Source organism: Mustela nigripes, chromosome 3, assembly GCF_022355385.1.
Source record: "Mustela nigripes isolate SB6536 chromosome 3, MUSNIG.SB6536, whole genome shotgun sequence".
NCBI lineage: Eukaryota > Metazoa > Chordata > Mammalia > Carnivora > Mustelidae > Mustela > Mustela nigripes.
The window spans coordinates 14,046,943-14,065,624 of NC_081559.1; positions in this window are offsets into that span (position 1 = coordinate 14,046,943).

Here is an 18,682-nt window from a genome sequence, read left to right on the forward strand (position 1 = left end):
AGAGAGAGAGGCAGAAGCAGGCTCCCCACTGAGCAGAGAGACCAATGCGGGACTCCATCCCAGGACCCAGAGATCATGACCCAAGCCGAAGGCAGAGGCTTTAACCCACTGAGCCACCCAGGTGCCCCTGAAGTACTGATTTTAATTGATGGGTAAGCTGATACCAAAATAGTGGGGTTTTTAAATTGTTTTTTAAAGATTTTATTTATTTATTTGAGAGCAAGAGCAGAGTGAGAGAGAGAGAACTTGATTGGGGGTGGGGGTGAGGGAAAGAGGGGAAGTAAAAAGCAGATGCCCCACCGAGCAGGGAGTCGGATGCGGATGCGGGGCTCAATCCCAGGACTTTGAAACCATGACCTGAGCAGAAGGCAGACACTTAACCTATGGAGCCCCCTAAGAGCCCTGGTTTTTAAATTTTTAAGCAGATTTTCATTTAACTTCTACTAATCAAGTTTCTTAATCTGAGTTCTCTGTATGCTTGAAAGTCATCTAACTATAAGTCAGTCAGTGAAGTTGTTCTGTGAGATTTGTGGCCTCTCTTTAGGGTTAAAACTGACCAAAGTGATAAGCACTGAGAAAAAGTGTAGATGTGCGAGAGAGAGAGAGAGAGAGAGAATTTTAAATAAATGAGCAATGGTATCATCCATAAACTTCTTTCAGCAGGTATGGTTTTAGAAAAAGTGAGAGTTAGTGGGTTTAGAAAAAAGCTCCATTAGTTAAACGTTTTTATCTTTTTTGGTTTATACTGCAGTGTTTTTACTCTTTACTTCTTCAGTTGTGTTAATAAAACAAAATCCCTCTTCTTCAGGTAGCAGCAACAGGACGGTGTACCACTTTGGCCACCAGGGGGCTCCCTTATTTCATGTTCTAAGAACTGGAGCTCTCGCCGTTCTTTTCCATGTCCGGATGTGTCTTGTTAAATTTGGTTCACAATGTTTTCTTATTGAATCTGAATAATAAACAGAACAGGCTCCATAAAGCTATTTACCTTTAGAAGAGTCCAATACTTTACAGTAACAGAGGAGATTGAGGTTACCAGGCAGAAAGTTTACAGGTTACCCCTTCTCCCCAGAAGAACATAAACACCAAAGCCAGGACTTAATAAACAAGACCTTGTTAAGACCTCACTTTAGTCCTGCAATGAAACATCATTTACAGTTTCTGAGACCTAACAGAGGTGTCTAATACATAGTGGTTTGAACATTTTCATGCAACACTAGCATTTGCCAGGATTCTATCAAAGTTTAGCAGAGCTCTATGAAGGCATTTTATAAGCAAAGTTAGGCTTTAGAGTGTTTTTTTGTTTTGTTTTGTTTAATTTATTTGACAGACAGAGATCACAAGTAGGCAGAGAGGCAGTCAGAGAGAGAGGGGGAAAGCAGGCTCCCTACCAAGCAGAGAGCCCAATGCGGGGCTCGATCCCACGACCCCAGGACCATGACCTGAGCCGAAGGCAGAGGCTTCAACCCACTGAGCCACCCAGGCGCCCCAGGCTTTAGAGTTTTTTAAAAACCATCATTGACTTTGGCTTTCTTGATATTCAATTTTTTGCAAAAAATTTTCTGCTTATTTTCTCCCCTTATTTTCTCTTCTCTGATTATTTTCTATCATTAAAATTGCATTTTAACAATATTCAGAATTGTTAAACAGCCTTTAGGATTCCTCATTTTATGATATATTATCATAAAAAAGAAAAAAAAAGTATTAATTGCTCTAAAGTTTTGGTGAATTTAGGTTTTCATTATGAAGCCTTCGTATGCGTAGGGGTACCTGGCTGGCTCAGTCCACAGGACATGTCACTCTTGACATTGGAATAATGGGTTCAAGCCCCACATTGAACATAGAGCTTATATTTAAAAAAAAAAAAAAAAGAAAGAAAGAAAGGAAAAAAAAAAAAGAAAACTTCAGATGTATAAAATGACAGGAAGTTCCCCAAAGATAAGGTCATATTTGGAATATTAGGTGGTAAATGCAGCTACTGATATCTCCTTTACTGAAGACGAAAGTATAATAAGGAAGAAAGAGATATCACTACATCGATCTACAAAATATCCAAAATGAAGAGGGGAATGTTGAGCTATCACAGATCATTTCTGACTTGAATGTGACTCAGGTTGCCTATTTCAGGAATGTTGGATAATTTTTAATATTACTTTATTACCTAAATCTGAGCAGCTATTTATTCATATGTTTTCAAAAGATAAATCATTTAACCCCATCTTCCAAACACTAATCCTTCTGGATTTGAAGCCTGTTTCTACTAAAACACATTGATTCAAGTCTTCCATGTGTTTCAAGCAGAACCTCTTTCAACTTGAAAATTCTTAGAAACATGAAGAATGATGTATAGGCAAAAACCAGAAAGGGTAGTAATTGACTTTTTGTTGTTGTTACTGTTTATAGAAAGGGAAAATGGCAGAAGGAGAGGGAGAGAGAATCTTAAGCAGGCTCCATGCCCAGAGCAGAGCCTAATGCAGGGCTCCATTTCACGAACCTGAGATCATGTCCTGAGCCAAAATCAAGAGTCAGATGCTTCACTGACTGAGCCACCCAGGTGCCCCATGACTTTTAACCTATAAAGAAAAAAGCTTCATCCTTACAAAGAGGTTCATACACAAATATTTTATATTCCCCAGCCTGTTAAAATTAGAAAAATCAGAATTAGGATTCCTTTAATTCATAGATTGTCTGAAGTTCTGGAAATATCCTGTCTTAAGGTGAGTAGAATCTCAGTTAATTGTGCCCTGTGTAGATCTTCCTCTTAATTAGTTTTGATTTTCTGTATTATTTACATACTTAACATATAAGAGGAAATGAATTTAATATCTATTCTCCAGGAAAGGAATAAACTCATGATGAGCCTACAGCTGAACTCAGCCAAGTCCGTTGTATTTTGCTCGACCTGTATATTTAAAATTCGATTTTATTTGAATCCCTTTTTGGCAGGACCTGGACTCTTCTAAAACCCAGCAATTCTTAATTTCTTCTACCCATCAAGTCCTACTCATTTATGTTACCTTTCTAATGTGTGTAAACTTTTGGTCTGTGCCCCCTGTTCCAGGAAGTCCCATCACAGGCATTACCTGGATATAATGGCCTTGAGGAAATGCTTGGCATATTGGAATAACCCAAAGAGGAGAGGCGCTAAAACTGAAGTAAGGCAGTTTGTTTTGCTCTCTTCACTGGTGAGCACTTTTCTTCTTCCATAAGAAGTTGACTCTTATTTCTTTATTATTCCTCCATCTCTCTTTGAAACCCTGCACATGAACACCCATTCATGGGGTGAATGACTACTTCATTTTTTTTTTTTAAGCTCTGTTTGAAAAGGGAGGGAGGGGTGCATGGGTGGCTCAGTTGATTAAGAGTCTGGCTCTTGATTTGGGCTCTGCGTCAGGCTCTGCACTGGGTGTGGAGCTGGCTTCTCTTTCTCACTCCCTCTTCCTCTGCCCCTCTCCCAACCACTTGCACACTCTCTCTCTAAGTAAATAAATAAGTCTTTAAAAAAAATTTTTTTATAGCTGTGTTATTCTGTCCCAATATGGTTTTCTTTAAACCAAAAGCAAACTTCTTTATGTAAGCATCACCATGCAAAATGGAATAATCAGCAATCACCCCATACTGAACCCTGCCTGGTTGTTTTTACAGAGGTTTCTCTTTCTTTTTTCCCTTTTTGGGAGGCTTCTTTCTGTTTTTTGTTTGTTTTGTTTTGTTTTTTTAAAGATTTATTTATTTATTTGAGAAGGAAGGGAAGAGCAGGGGGAGATAGAGAGGGAGAGAGAATCCTCAAGAAGACTCCCCGGTAGAGCATGGATCTGATGCAGGGCTCAATCCCACAACCCTGAGACCAGGACTTGAGCCAAAATCAAGAGTCGGATGCTTAACTGACTGAGCCATCCAGGAACCCTGAAGTTGTCTCTTTATTAATGCTTTCTTTTTTAACTTGGTAGGAAAGACAATCAGCAAAAATAGAAAAGGGAGGCCACTCTTGAGAAAAGAAAAGGTGACAGAAAGAATTTCAATTCCTCCTTTTAGAATGGTCAGACCAGAGAGAAGAGGCACTCAAAAACTTATTTGCTGTAGATCCGTCCCTTGCTATGTGTGGAGCTGTGTGCTACTGGCCTTCTCAGAAACTCACCTCAGTGTCCTTGCCCTTCACAGTCAAGACTTATGCATACTGTTTCTCACCTGAAATTTTTCTTTCTTTATTTTTTTTTAAGATTTATTTATTTATTTGCGAGAGAGATCGTGAGTGGGAAGAGCAGAGGGAGAGGGAGAAAGAATCCCAATAAGACTCCGCACGGAGGGTGGAGCCCCTCCTAGGGCTTGATCTCAGGACCCTGAAATCATGACCAGAGCTGAAACCAAGAGTGGGCCACTTAACTGACTATGCCACCCAGGTGCCCCTCTACAATTTTTCTGGTTGTAACCCTGGGTTATTTATTCTTTTAGTTGCTTGTGTCAAATGAAGCACTTGGTGATATGCTTTTAAATAGATAGATTTCAAAGATAATATAAAATCTCCCCTACAATTTTTCTGCTCTGTGCAATAAAATCTCCATCTTGTTAGTCTCTTTCTCATATGTCTTATTTTGAAAATCTCTCCTTATTTGTGGCTAACCTTTCTCTGTTTTGTTGTCACCTAAATTATAGGAGCCCAAATCAAAACTTTAATACTTTCAATTTAGTATATAACGATTTACAATTTCATTTTCCAAGGTTTATGTTTATTGTACAGCATACAGAGAGACCCCGCTAAGCAAATCTACTATCCAAAAGCATCTTAAAAAAAAAAAAGAAAAAGAACTTTTATAAAAAAATAAATTAATTAAAAAAAAAACTCTCCTCCAGTAGAAATAGTCTTTTCAGAAACACTTATTATGCAAATTAGCATGTGTTTGTATTATTTGGGAGAGTAAGAAGAAAAAGTATTTGCAAATTGAAGCAATTTAAAGCTGCCGATTTTATAGAAAGTAACACTATGTCTCTGTGTCATGTTATTCTACACTGCTCTTTCCCACACCTTTCTTTGGAAGTCTCCACCCAAAGACAAAATTTAAAGCGTTTCATTTCTACGGCTATCCTCCAGCCTAAGTAATTAAACTCGTCCCCAGATAGTAGGTAAAACAGAAATCAAATTAACTTCTCAGTTAAAAGAAGTAAAAGTAAACATATGTATTAATAATCTCTCTTCCTCTTCCTCTCTCTTCCAAATAATTAAATTGATTTGGACTCTGAATCTTTATTTTGTAAGATTACATTTTAACTGAAACAGAGAAAGCAAGAACTTCCCTTAAAATTCAAACAGTTCCTTGAATTTTTCAGTTAAGCTCCACCCTTGGCAACTGACTTCTCAAAGGTATGAGGCAACACCCAAATCCCCTTTGTACCTGGGATTAGGGAAGAATATTTCTGTGTGTGTGAGTGTGTGTGTGTGTGTGTGTGTGTGTGTGTGTGTGTGAGAGAGAGAGAGAGAGAGAGACAGAGACAGAGACAGACAACAAATTAAAGCTGAGAAAACTGGAATTCATAAAACCCTTTTGATCCCTAGAGTAGTGGAAAATCCATTTCACTTACATTGTTACCCAGAAGTTAGAAGTGGCAAAACATAGAGCCCTTACTGTCCTAGAAACATATCAGGCCACACCGGTGAAAGAAGTAAATGGTTTGAATAGCGCTGCCCATTCTTTTTTGTTGAAAAAACACTCTCTTCCCACCTTTTTCCCCGGAAACTACGAAGCTCCGTGCTTCTTTCTGTACTCACCAGTTCTACACCTTTGTCTGGTAAACTCAGGAATCTGCATTTCCAAAGGGGGTGGCTTACTTCACAGAATTCGTGGGTCATTTTAAAATGATTTCTTTCTGATATGGTCTAGGTGAAAGCTTGATTTCATAGTCCTATTCTGGATAGTTATGCTTTGCCACTTGAAAAAAATTTTGTCTAGTCTTGCATCTTCTGTAAGTAAGTAGGTTTTACCAGGTGGAAATAAAATTGTCTCTTTAATATGTAGGCTGGTTATTTTGGGAAAAGATTAAATCCTTACATGTTAGTTACTTTTAAAATTGACTAATTCATACATTCAACAAATATTTTTTGATCATCTACCATCATTGTCATTTCTAACATATTTTAACCTATATATTGGTTTATTCATAAAAAATGATATTAGCTTATTAAATAATAAGAATAATAAGAATAAATTTCAATTTTAAAGATTTTCAAATTCAGTAAAATGGTTCATGTATGAAAGAAATTTGCACTAACCAGATGAAAATGTCACTTCATGTAGTGTTCACTCTATTTCACAATTTTAAACTTAAACATAAATGAAACTTTAAATGATTATATAGAATGAGAGAATAGAAATCATTGTATATCTTAATCTCTATAATCACATGGTATCGTTTTTTTAATCTACTGTTTAAATTCAAGAATATTACCTACTATAGGAGTCTGAGATAAAAACTAGTCCCCAAATAAGCTGAACAATTCTGAGCTGTTGTGAATCTACTCTTTTTTTTTAAAGATTTTATGTAAATTTACTCTTAAAATGCCTTTGTGTAGATTAATCTGCCCGTCTTGAGAAACTGCTATTTAACTGGGAATTCTCAGAATCAACTTTTATGTAAAATAAAATGCTTATTGAAGCATAAGTAATATAAATGTGCTAATTTGAAGCTTTCATTAGTGAGACTCGGTAATAGCATCAATCGGTACAGAATTTATACCAACAAAAGAATTTGGGAGGGAGTGTTCCATCATTGACATTATTAGAATCAAAGACTAATGGTGATAATAGAAAGCAAATCAACTCCTAGTTTGTTTTTCTTACTGTATTTAAACACAGCTCCTTATTGCCTGAGCTAGGAAAGTACTACCCCTCCTTACCCAGCTGCTGACCAGAGCCCCGCGTGCTGTCAAGTGTTGGCACGCCATGTTGGGCAGAACAAGCGAACTCCTGTTTTCATGGTGCTTCCAAGTTCATGGGAGATCAACAGAGAATAAGTAAACAAATAAGAATTTACAAAATTCAAAGGGCTATGCGGGAAATTAACCAGACACAGAGACAGAGAATTATAAGAAATCTATGAGGCAAGGTGGTGAAAGAAAGCTCTCGTTCTGGGTGCTAGATGGGCAAGGGGGGTGCGAATTGAAGCTGGCAGAACTGAAGTTGGCTTTGAAGAATTAGGCTTTTATTCAAAGCACACAGACAAAAAAATCCTAGTTTTGAGCAGTGGAACATAAGCTTATGTTTCCAAAAGATGACATTGGCTACTATGTGGAGAACAGATTGAATTCTGGCAAGAAGAGATTCTTGAAAACCTGCTAGAGTATGTCTATCCTGGAGAAGATACTCGTGGCTTGGCCTTGAGAGATGGCAACGGTGAAGGAAAAATTAGCAAGATGTTTTTGGTAGGAGTGAATGAAAGCAGGGAATGAGGTAAGGCAAGTTGTCAAGAATGATGCCCAGGCGTTGGCTTGTGTAGGGAGGAAAATGCTGATTTTTACTTGAAAGAGAAGTTTGGTAAGGGGCATGTTTCCTAATGGTAACTTGATCCAACATGCATCTCTCTGTGAATTTTTAGTTTAGTTTTGTTTTTTTTAAAGATTTTATTTATTTATTTATTTGCCAGAGATAGATCACAAGTAGGCAGAGAGGCAGGCAGAGAGAGAAGGAAGTGGGCTCCCTGCTGAGCAGAGAGCCTGATGCGGGACTCGATCCCAGGACCCTGAGATCATGACCTGAGCCGAAGGCTTAACCCACTGAGCCACCCAGGCGCCCAGTAGTTTTGTTTTTAATAGACTTTATTTTTACAACAGTTTTAGGTTCACAGAATAATTGAGTAGGAAATACAGAGAATTCCCATATACCTCCTGCCGCTCCTCCCCGTCTCCCCACCCCTAGCCTCTCTATGTCAACATTTCACATCTGACTGGTACATTTGTTAAAATCAACTAATCTACATTCACACATCATTATCACCCCAAATTAACACTTTACATCAAGGTTCACACTTCTTGTACATTTTATGAGTTTTGACCAATGTATAATGACATGTATCTACCATTATAGTGTCAGAGTAGTTTCACTGCCCTAAAAACCCTTTGGGTTCTGCTTATTTATCTCTCACTCCTCCTAACCCTTGGTAATCACTGAGTTTTCACCTTCCCCAGGGTTTTGCTTTTTCCAGGATGTCGTATCACGAGAATTATATAACATTTAGCTTTTTCAGACTGGTTTCTTCTCTTAGTAATATGCACTTAAGTATTCTCTATGTCTTTTCATGGCTTAATAGCTCATTTCTTTTTTAACATGGAGTAATATCCCATTGTATTGAAGTATCACAGTTTATTTATCCTTGGTTGACTTCTTGGTGTTTCCAAACCCTGGCAATTCTGAACAAATCTGTAAACATCAGGTGCAGGTTTTTAGGTAAAGAGAAGTTTTCAGTTCATCTGGGTAGATACCAAGGAGCGCAATCACCGGTCATATGGTAAGAGTATGTTTAGTTTGTCAGAAACCGCCAAACAGCCTTCCAAAGTGGCTATAACATTTTGCAATCCCATCAACAATGAATGTTGCTCCACATACTCGCTAGCATTTCATATTGTCAGTGTTTGGATTTTCACCATTCTGTTGGGTGTCTAGTGGTATCTCATTGTTGCTTTAATTTGCAATTCTCTAATGACATGTATGTTGAACATCTTTTCATATGTGTATTTGCCATCCATATATCTTTCCTGGTGAGGTAACTGTTCAGGCCTTTTGCCCATTTTTTAAAAAGATTTTTATTTATTTATTTTATTTCCTACTTAATCTTTTTTCTTTTTCTTTTCCTTTTTTCTCCAGATTTTATTAATTTATTTGAGAGAGAGAGAAAGCACAAGCTGGGGCGGAAGGGACAGAGGAAGAGGGAGAAGACGACTCTCCACTGAGCAGGGCGCCCAATGTCGGGCTTGTTCCATCCCAAGACCCCGAGATCATGAGCCACCCAGGTGCCTCTCTGTGTATTTCATTTTTTAAAGCTTTTAAAAGAGTTTTTGTGTATATATTTTTTCATTAAAAAAAATCTTAATTTCACTACAGTCAACATCCAGGTGTACAATATAGTCATTCGTAATTCTATACATTACTTAGTGCTTATCATGATAAGTGAACTCTTGAATCCTTTTCACCTGATTTGCCCATCCCCCACCTGCCTCCCCTCTGGTGACCATCAGTTTGTTCTCTATAGTTTAAAGTCTGTTTCTTGGTTTGTCTCCCTCTCTCTTTTTTTTCCCCATTTGTTCATTTGCTTTGAGTGAGATCGTACAGTATTTGTCTTTCTCTGACTGACTTATTTTGCTTAGCATTATACCCTCTAGCTCCTACCATTTTGAGTTTATTTTTGCCTGTGGTGTAAGAAAGTGTTCCAGTTTCTTCTTTTGTTTTTTTTGTTTGTTTGTTTGTTTGTTTTTGCAAGTAGCCGTCGAGTTTTCCAAACATCATTTGTTGAAGAAGTTGTCTTTTTCCCCTTGTATATTCTTGCCTCCTTTGTCAAAGATTAATTGGTCCTATACCTATAGATTTGTTTCTGGGTTTTTTATTCTGTCCCATTGATCCATGTGTCTATTTTTGTGACAGTACCATACTTTTCTTTATTACTATAGCTTTGTAATACAACTTGAAGTCCAGAATTCTGACACCTCCAGTTTTGCTTTTCTTTTTCAAGATGGTTTTGACTATTTAGTCTTTGTGGCTCCATACAAATTTTAAGATTGTTTGTTCTAGTTCTGTGAAAAATGCTGTTGGTGTTTTGACAAGGATGCCACTAAATAGGTTGCTTTGGGTAGTATGGACATTTAACAATACTTGTTCTCCCAGTCCATAAGCATGGAATATCTTTCCATTTGTTTGTGTCATTTTCAATTTCTTTTATCAGTATCTTTTAGTTTTCAGAATACAGGTCTGTCACTTCTTTGGTTAGGCTTATTCCTGGGTGTTTTATTATTTTTGATGTAACTGTAAATGGGATTATTTTCTTAATTTCTCTTTCTGCTATTTCATTATTAGTCCATAGAAACGCAACAGATTTCTCTATATCAGTGTTATATCCTGCAACTTTACTGAATTCATTTATCAGTTCTAGTAGTTTTTTGGAAGAATCTTCAGGGTTTTCTATATATAGTACCATGTCATCTACAAATAATGGAAGTTTGAGCTCTCCCTTATTAGAGGGCTTTTTATTTCTTTTTGTTTGATTGCTGTGGCTAGGGCTTCTAGTACTATGTTGAGTAAAAGTGGTGAGAGTGGACAACCCTTTCTTATTCCTGACCTTGGGGGAAGAACTCTTAGTTTTCATCATTGAGTATGATGTTACCTGTGAGATTTTCATCTGTCACCTTTATTATGTTGAGGTATGTTCTCTGTAGACCTACTTTGTTAAGGGTTTTTTATCATCAATAGATGTTGTACTTTGTCAAATGCTTTTTCTGCATTTATTGGAATGATCATGATTTTTATCCTTTCTCTTGTTGATATGATGTATTTCATTGATTGATTTGCAAATATTGAACCACCTTTGCATCCCAGGAATAAATCCCACTTGATCATGGTGAATGGTTTTTTAAATGGATTGTTGGGTTAGGTTTGCTAATATTTTGTTGAGGATTTTTGCCTCTATGTTTATCAGAGATATTGGCCTGTAGTTCTCTTTTTTTATGGTGTCTTTATCTGATTTTGGGATCAGGGTAATGCTGGCATTATAGAATGAATTTGGAAGTTTTCTTTCCTCTTCCATTGTTTGGAATAGTTTCAAAGGAATAGGAATTAACTTTTCTTTAAATGTTTGGTAGAATACACCTGTGAAGTCCACTGGTCCTGAACTTTTGTTTGTTGGGAGTTTTTAAATTACTGATTCAATTTTATTGCTGGTGATCAGTCTGTTCAAATTTTCTATTTCTTCCCAATTCAGTTTTAGGAGGTTATTTGTGGTTTTTTTTTTTTTTTTTAAGGAGGTTATTTGTTGATAGGAATTTATCTGTTTCTTCTAGGTTGTCCAATTTGTGGCATATAATTTGTCATAATGTTCTCTTATAATTCTTTGTATTTCTCTGGTATTGGTTGTTATTTTTTCTCTTTCATTTCTGATTTTATTTATTTGAGTCCTCTTCCTTTTTATTATGAATCTGGCTAAAGGTTTATCGATTTTATTGATCTTTTAAAATAACCAGTTCCTAGGGTGATTGATCTGTTCTATTGGTTTTTTGTTTGTTTTTAGTTTCTGTGTCATTTATTTTTGCTAGTCTTTATTGTTTCCTACCTTCCACTTGTTTTGGTTTCTGTTTGTTCTTTTTCTAGCTCTTTTAGGTATAAACTTAAATTATTTATTTAAGATTTTCCTAGCTTCTTGAGGTAGGCCTGAATTGCTATAACCTTCACTTTTAGAACAAGTTTTACTACTCCCAAAGATTTTGGACCATAGTGTTTTCATTTTCATTTATTTCCATGTATTTTTTTTTCTTTCCTCTTGGATTTCTTGTTTCAGTCATTCATGGTTTAGTAGCAGGTAATTTAACCTTCATGTATTTGTGTTCTTTCCAGATTTTTACTTGTGGGTTTTTTTTCCTAGTTTCATAGTGTTGTGATCAGCAAAGATGCATGGTATGACCTTAATGTTTTTGAGTTTGTTAAGACTTGTTTTGTGGCCTAACCAGTGACCTATTACGGGGAATGTTCCATGTCCACTTGAAAAGGGTGTATATGGGGCACCTGGGTGGCTCAGTGGGTTAAGCCTCTGCCTTTGGCTCAGGTCATGATCTCAGGGTCCTGGGATCGAGCCCTGCATCAGGCTCCCTCCTTTAGCAGGGAGCCTGCTTCCCCCTCTTTCTTTGCCTACCTCTCTGCCTCATTGTGTTCTCTCTCTTTCTCTCTGTCAAATAAATAAATAAAATATTATTTTAAAAAGGAAAAGAAAAGGGTGTGTAGTCTCCTGTTTTAGTTGGAATATTCTGGATAGAGAATCTGATAGATCCATCTAGGCCAGTGTATTGTTCAAAGCCACTGTTTCCTTGTTGATTTTCTGTTTGGATGATCTATCCATTGCTGTAAGTGGAGTATTAATGTTCCCTTATTATTATTATTGTATTACTATAGATTACTTCCTTTTATGCTTGTTGTAAGTTCCTTTATGTATCTGGGTGCTCTTGTTCTGGGTACACGAATATTTACAATTGTTATATCTTCTTGTTGGATCATTCCCTTTGTGATTATTTAGTGTCCCTCTTTGTCTCTTATTACAGTCTTGTTTTAAAGTCTATTTTGTCTGAATAAGTATTACTACCCTAGCTTTCTTTTGACATCCATTTGCTTGATAAATGTTTCTTCATTCTCTTACTTTAAATCTGTATGTGTCTTTCAGTCTGAAATGAGTCTCTTGTAAGTAGCATATCTTGCTTTTTTATTCATTCACTCACTGTATGTATATCTCTTGACTGGAAGGTTTAGTCCATTTACATTCAAAGTAATTATCGATACAAATGTACTTATTGCCATTTTGTTACTTATTTACTGGTTGGTTGGTTTTGTAGGGTTTTTTTTGTTTTGTTTTGTAGTTTTTCTCTCTTTCTTCTCTCACTCTCTCACAGTTTGCCGACTCTCTTCAGTGATATTTTTCAATTTCTTTTTCATTATTTTTTGCATGTCTATTACTGGTTTTTTATTTGTGGTTACCATTATGTTTATATAATATCTTATGCATATGCAGTCTATATTAAGTTGATGATTGCTTAAGTTTGAACCCATTCTTTTTTTTTTAAGATTTTATTTCTTTAATTTTAATTGTATTTTTTTAACAGAGACAGAGACAACCAGAGAGGTAACAAAATTTTAATTTTATTTCTTTAACAGAGACAGAGACAGCTAGAGAGGTAACAAAAGCAGGGGCATTGGAAGAGGGAGAAGCAGGTCTCCTGCTGAACAGCAGAGCTCGATCCCAGGACCTTGGGATCATGACCTGAGCTGAGGGCAGACACTTAATGACTAAGCCACCCGGGAGCCCCAGATTTGAACCCATTCTTTACTCCTCACTCTCCCATGATTTAGGTATATGGAGTTATACTTTACAGCCCTTTATTTTGTGAATCCCTTAACTGATTTTTATAGATATATTTAATTCTACTGCTTTTGCGCTTCCTACATTTCTCACTCTTATTTATGGTCTTTCCTTTCCATTCAAAGTGTCTGTTTGAACATATCTTACAGGGATGGTTTAGTGGTGATTAATTCCTTTAACTTTTGATTTTCTGGGAAACTCTATCCCTCCTTCTCTTCTGAACGACAGCCTTGCTGGATAGAATATTCATGGTTGCAGGGTTTTTTCTTCTAGCACTTTGACTATACCATGCCACTCTGTTCTAGCCTGCAAAGTTTCTTTTTTTTTTTTTTTTTAAGATTTTATTTATTTATTTGAGAGTGAAAACAAGAGAGAGAGAACGAGTGGGGTGAAAAGCAGAGGGAGAAGCAGACTCCCCATTGAGCAGAGAGCCCGACGTGGGGCTTAATCCTGGGACTCTGGGATCATGACCTGAGGCAAAAGTGGACACTTAGCTGACTGAGCCAGTTTACTAGATTACCCCAGCCTGCAAAGTTTCTGCTGAAAAATCAGCTGACAGCCTTACAGGATTTCCCTTGTATGTAACTGTTTTATTTCCTCTTGCTGGTTTTGAAACTCTTTCTTTATCACTACTATTTGCCACTTCAATTACTATGTGTCTTGGTATAGACCTCCTTGGGTTGATTTTGTTGGGGGCTCGTGTGTCTCCTGGATCTAGATTTCTGTTTCCTTCCACAGATTCAAGAAGTTTTCAGCTGTTATTTGTGTAAATAAATTTTCTGTCCCCTTTTCCCTTTCTTCTCCTTCTGGGATCCCTATAATGTGAATGTTATTACGCTTGATGGTGTTGTTGAGTTCCCTTAGTCTATTTTCATTTTTTATTTTTTTTTCTCTCCTTGATCACTTTCCATAACTTTGTCTTCCAGATCGCCGATCCCTTCTTCTGCTTCCTCTAGTCTACTATGTATTCTGTCCAGTATATATTTAATTTCGGTTACTGAGTTCTTCACCTCTGACTGATCTTTATGTTTTCTCTTTGTTGAAGATCACACTGAGATCTTCCATTCTTTCCTCTACTGCAGTGAGTATCTTTAGATCTTCAGTCTAACGCTCTCCCAACTGAGCTATTTCGGCTTGCAGTGAGTATCTTTATGACTGTATTTTAAATTCTCTATCAGGCATATTACTTATCTGTTTTGTTTAGTTCCCTTGCTATGATTTTGTCCTTTTCTTACATTTGTCTCTCTGTAACTCTTTATATGTATTAGAAAAATCAGCTATGTCTCCCGCTCTTGAAAGTAGTGGCCTTCTGAAGAAGTTCTATAGTGTCCTGCAGTATAACAGCCCATGTTCAACAGAACCTGGGCTTTAGGGGTGTCTGCTACATGTGTTGCATGTGCCCTACTGTTATGGTTGAACTCCAATGGCTCTCTCCAATGGCTCTCTCTGCCTATTGTGTGCAGGGTTTGGTCCCTGTGTTGCAGTCTGGAACTGCCTTTGGCTTGAAAGACCAGACCAGGCATTTCCCAGGGATGCAATAACACTGAAATGCAGAGTGCTTTCCCTATATCTTCCTTTTGAGAAGCTTTTGTTCGTGGGTGGGGCTTGTAGTCAGACCCTGTGTCTGCCCCAGCACACAGCTGGGGCCACAGATGGACTGGTATGTGTGGTTATTTTCCTTTCTCCCCAAGACAGGAATCACTTTGGAGTGGTTCTGTCCCTGTTGGGGCTGCTTGAACACTCCCAGGTTTGTGGCACTGCTTTGGGTGAGCTCTGGCCAAGGGCTTATCAGAGTGGGAAGATCTACAAGAGAATGTGAGGGTGGGGTGTGAGATGCCAGAGAAATCCATGCTGGTCCACTGCAGGGGGTGGGACATGCAGCCTCTTGGGAAAACTACTCTCAAGGCCAGCCAGGTTGGAGGGGGCAGATCTGCACAAGGGAGAGGCAATGCGTACTGTTATCAAAGTAGGTGGCAGGTATGCTGCTGTGCTTTTTCCAGGAGGTATCCGTTTATCTAGGCTTGGGCAGGGCAGGGAAATGGCACTTGCCAGCTCTTTTGTTCTTGGAGAAATTTCCCAATGATCCCTACCCCTCCAGCTCTGAGATGAGAAATGAATCTTCCCATATACCCCAGGCATTTTTCAAATTGTTGTGTCTATGCTACATCTCAGTGGGGCTGTTTGTTGTGCCTGGTGCAGGGGTCTTCTCCTCTCCCCACTCCACACTCATCATGTCCCTCCCTCCTCTGGACAGTCCAGTGGGTCATTTTGGCTCCTGACTGGGTCTCCGCCCTTACTGTTCTTTTCGGTGTGGCCTCTACATTTAGCTCTGGAGAGTCAGTTCTGCCAGTCTTCAGGACATTTTCTGGGTTATTTGTACAGATTTGGGTGTTGTATAGTTGCATCTGTGGGAGGAGGTGATCTTGGTGTCTTCCTACTCCACTGTCTTCCCCAGAAGTCCTTAGGTAACAGTTCTTTATCAGATATATCTTTTGCAAATATTTCTTCCCAGTCCGTGGCTCATCTTCTCATGCTTTTGATTAGCTTTCTGTTTTATATCTTCAAACCACTATTTCATGTTTCATTTTAATTCAGTTAAATGCAGAAATCTTTTATATTCTATAAGGCTTTCTTTTCTCTCTCTCTCTCTCTCTCTCTCTCTCTCTATATATATATATATATATATATATAGGGTGCAAGCAGGGGGCAAGGGGCAGAGGGAGACGAAGAAGACTCCCTGCTCAGTGGGGAGCCCTATGGGACTCAGTCCCAAGACCCAGGATCCCAAGACCATGACCTGAGCTGAAGGCAGATGCTCAACTGACTGAAACACCCCCCAGGCACCCTAAAAATGAATATATTTTATTATTACAAAGGCAATATGTAGTATTCATGGAAAATTTTAAAAAACACATAATTCAGAAAGAGAGGAAGATCCTGTGAAAAAGTCTGGCACCTAGAAGACTAGTGGCCTTGGGAATATCTGGAAACCACACCCTTGGCCTGGGCAATTTGACAATACATGCCAGAAGCCTAAAAAAGATACTCACCCTTTGACCCAACAATTCATGTTTAGAAATGTATTCCAATAAAATAATTGGATATGTGCCCAGAGAACTGAATACAAGGATGTTCCTAATTGGACAAAAATTAGAAACAACTTATATTCGTTTGCTAGGGCTACCATACAAAGCACCACAGACTGGGTGGCTTAAACAACAGGAATTTATTTCTCACAATTCTGGAGCCTAGACTCCAAGATCAACATAGCAGCAAGATTTGTTTCCTCTGAGGCTTCTCTCGTCAGAGAAGGAGAAATAAAAAATAGTTTATTTATTTATTTGACACAGGGAGTGGGGGAGAGCATGCAAAAATGGCGGGGGGAGCGGTAGGCAGGGGAGAAGCAGGCTCCCCGCTGGACAAGGAGCCTGATATGGGACTTGATCTCAAGACCCGCCCAACTGACTGCGCCACCCAGGTGCCCCAGTATTTTTTTTTTTTTTAAAGATTTTATGTATTTATTTGACAGAGAGAAATCACAAGTAGATGGAGAGGCAGGCAGAGAGAGAGAGGGAAGCAGGCTCCCTGCTGAGCAGAGAGCCCGATGCAGGACTCGATCTCAGGACCCTGAGATCATGACCCGAGCCGAAGGCAGTGGCTTAACCCACTGAGCCACCCAGGCCCCCCCCCCCCCAGTATTTTTTGATAACAATTCTCTGTCATGTTATTTTCCTTTAGCCATCCTTCTAGATGGCCATCCTCTTCCTGTGTCTTCATATAGTCTTATGTCTTCTGCTTAGGTCTATGTCCAAATTTCCTCTTCTTAAGGGACCAGTCCTAGTGGATTAAGGCCCACCCTCATGACTTCATTTCAACTTAATTATCTCTTTAAAATCCCATCTCAAAATAAAACCACATTCTGAGATACTGGGGTTTAGGACTTCAACATATAAATCTTAGGGAGACATGATTCATCCCATAACACAACCTATTCCAAGAATTGGGAATTAGGAAAATAAATTATGATATAGTCATACATCCATAATTATAGTTCATGTATGAGTTTCGAATTCATATTAAAATATGGTATTAAAAATAGGCCTAGAAATTTACATGGCACAGATAGACTTTCATGATGTATGTTGGTCAATGGAAAGAATAGGCTACAAAATAATATGGGTATTTTCTTTTCTTTCTTTTCTTCTTTCCTTCCTTCCTTCATTCCTCCCTCCCTCCCTCTTTCGTTCTCTCTCTCTCTCTCTCCTTCCTTCCTTCCTAAGTAGACTCTACACCCAGCATGGAGCCCCATGCAGGGCTTGAACTTGCAACCCTGAGATCATGACCTGAGCAGAGACAAAGAATCTCAATGAGCTGAGTCACCGAGGCACCCCTGATTCTTTTTCTTTCTCTGTGTGGAATAAATACACAAATGCACAGAAAAATAGCTGAAAAGGCTTAACAGCAATTACATTTGGGAGATGATATGGTTGATATTAATTTGTTTTATTTCTGTTTACTTATTTGTTGCTTAACTATGCATCTACATTTTTTTCCACAGTAAGTTTGTGCACTATTTTAAAGGAAACCTCTTGTGACACAAACACCTTCCACCACCCCCACCAAAAAAGGGGGAAATCTACCCTATGCCTCAGTATTTTTTTTTAATATTTAATTTATTTGACACAGGAAGCAGGGGAGAACATGCACAAACAGGGGGAGTGGTAGACAGGGGAGAGGTAGGCTCCCTACTGAACAAGGAGCCTGATGTGGGACTTGATCTCAGGACCTGCCCAACCGACTGAGCCACCTAGATGCCCCAGTATTTTTTGATAACAATTCTTGCCATGTTATTGCCCTTTAGCCGTTCTCCTTTCCTGCTCCTAAGCTGAGTTTTAGTGGATGATGAAAGCTCACTGTTTCTATTTGTCCCCATATAGGGATAGCCTGCTCATTCAATGTGCAGTGAAGTGCTCAGTGTACTTAATTCTTTTTTGGAGATTATTTGGAAAGGTTTTTGCTTAATCATAAGGCATTACTGAAGCCAGTGACATTATGATGAAATGATTCATCTTGGTTTAGGGGTTATGATCCAATAGGCTCTGAGCTCTATTTTCAAATTTATAGAGAAAACTTAAAAAAAAAAATAGAGTGGATTCCCAAAAAGAGAGAAGGGTGAAATACGTTCAGAGTCTTGATCTCTGTGATTTCTAGCTGAGGAGGCAGAGGGTGCCTATTCACACCTCATTCACGGGAGAGTGAACTATAGTCATTGTTCTTCTAAAGTCTGCTGTTTCTTCAGAGGCTGAGAAATTACTCTCTTTTAAGCCAGCTCCTCATTCCCCCAGCCCCCACCCCACTTCTGTAGCTTGGGTAATTTATGCACAAAATAAGTAATGTCTGAATAAAAAGACAACAGCTAAGTTAAGACATGATGAAGTAATTTGAGGCTACCTGTGTATGCAGGACGCCGCACATCAAGCCTTCTCTTTGCATTATACGCCCGCATGGCCATTGAAGCTTTTGGTGCACTGAAATGTAGCAGCTCCCCAGGTTGTTACCTGTAGTAGTGATGGATTTAGTGTTACTACAC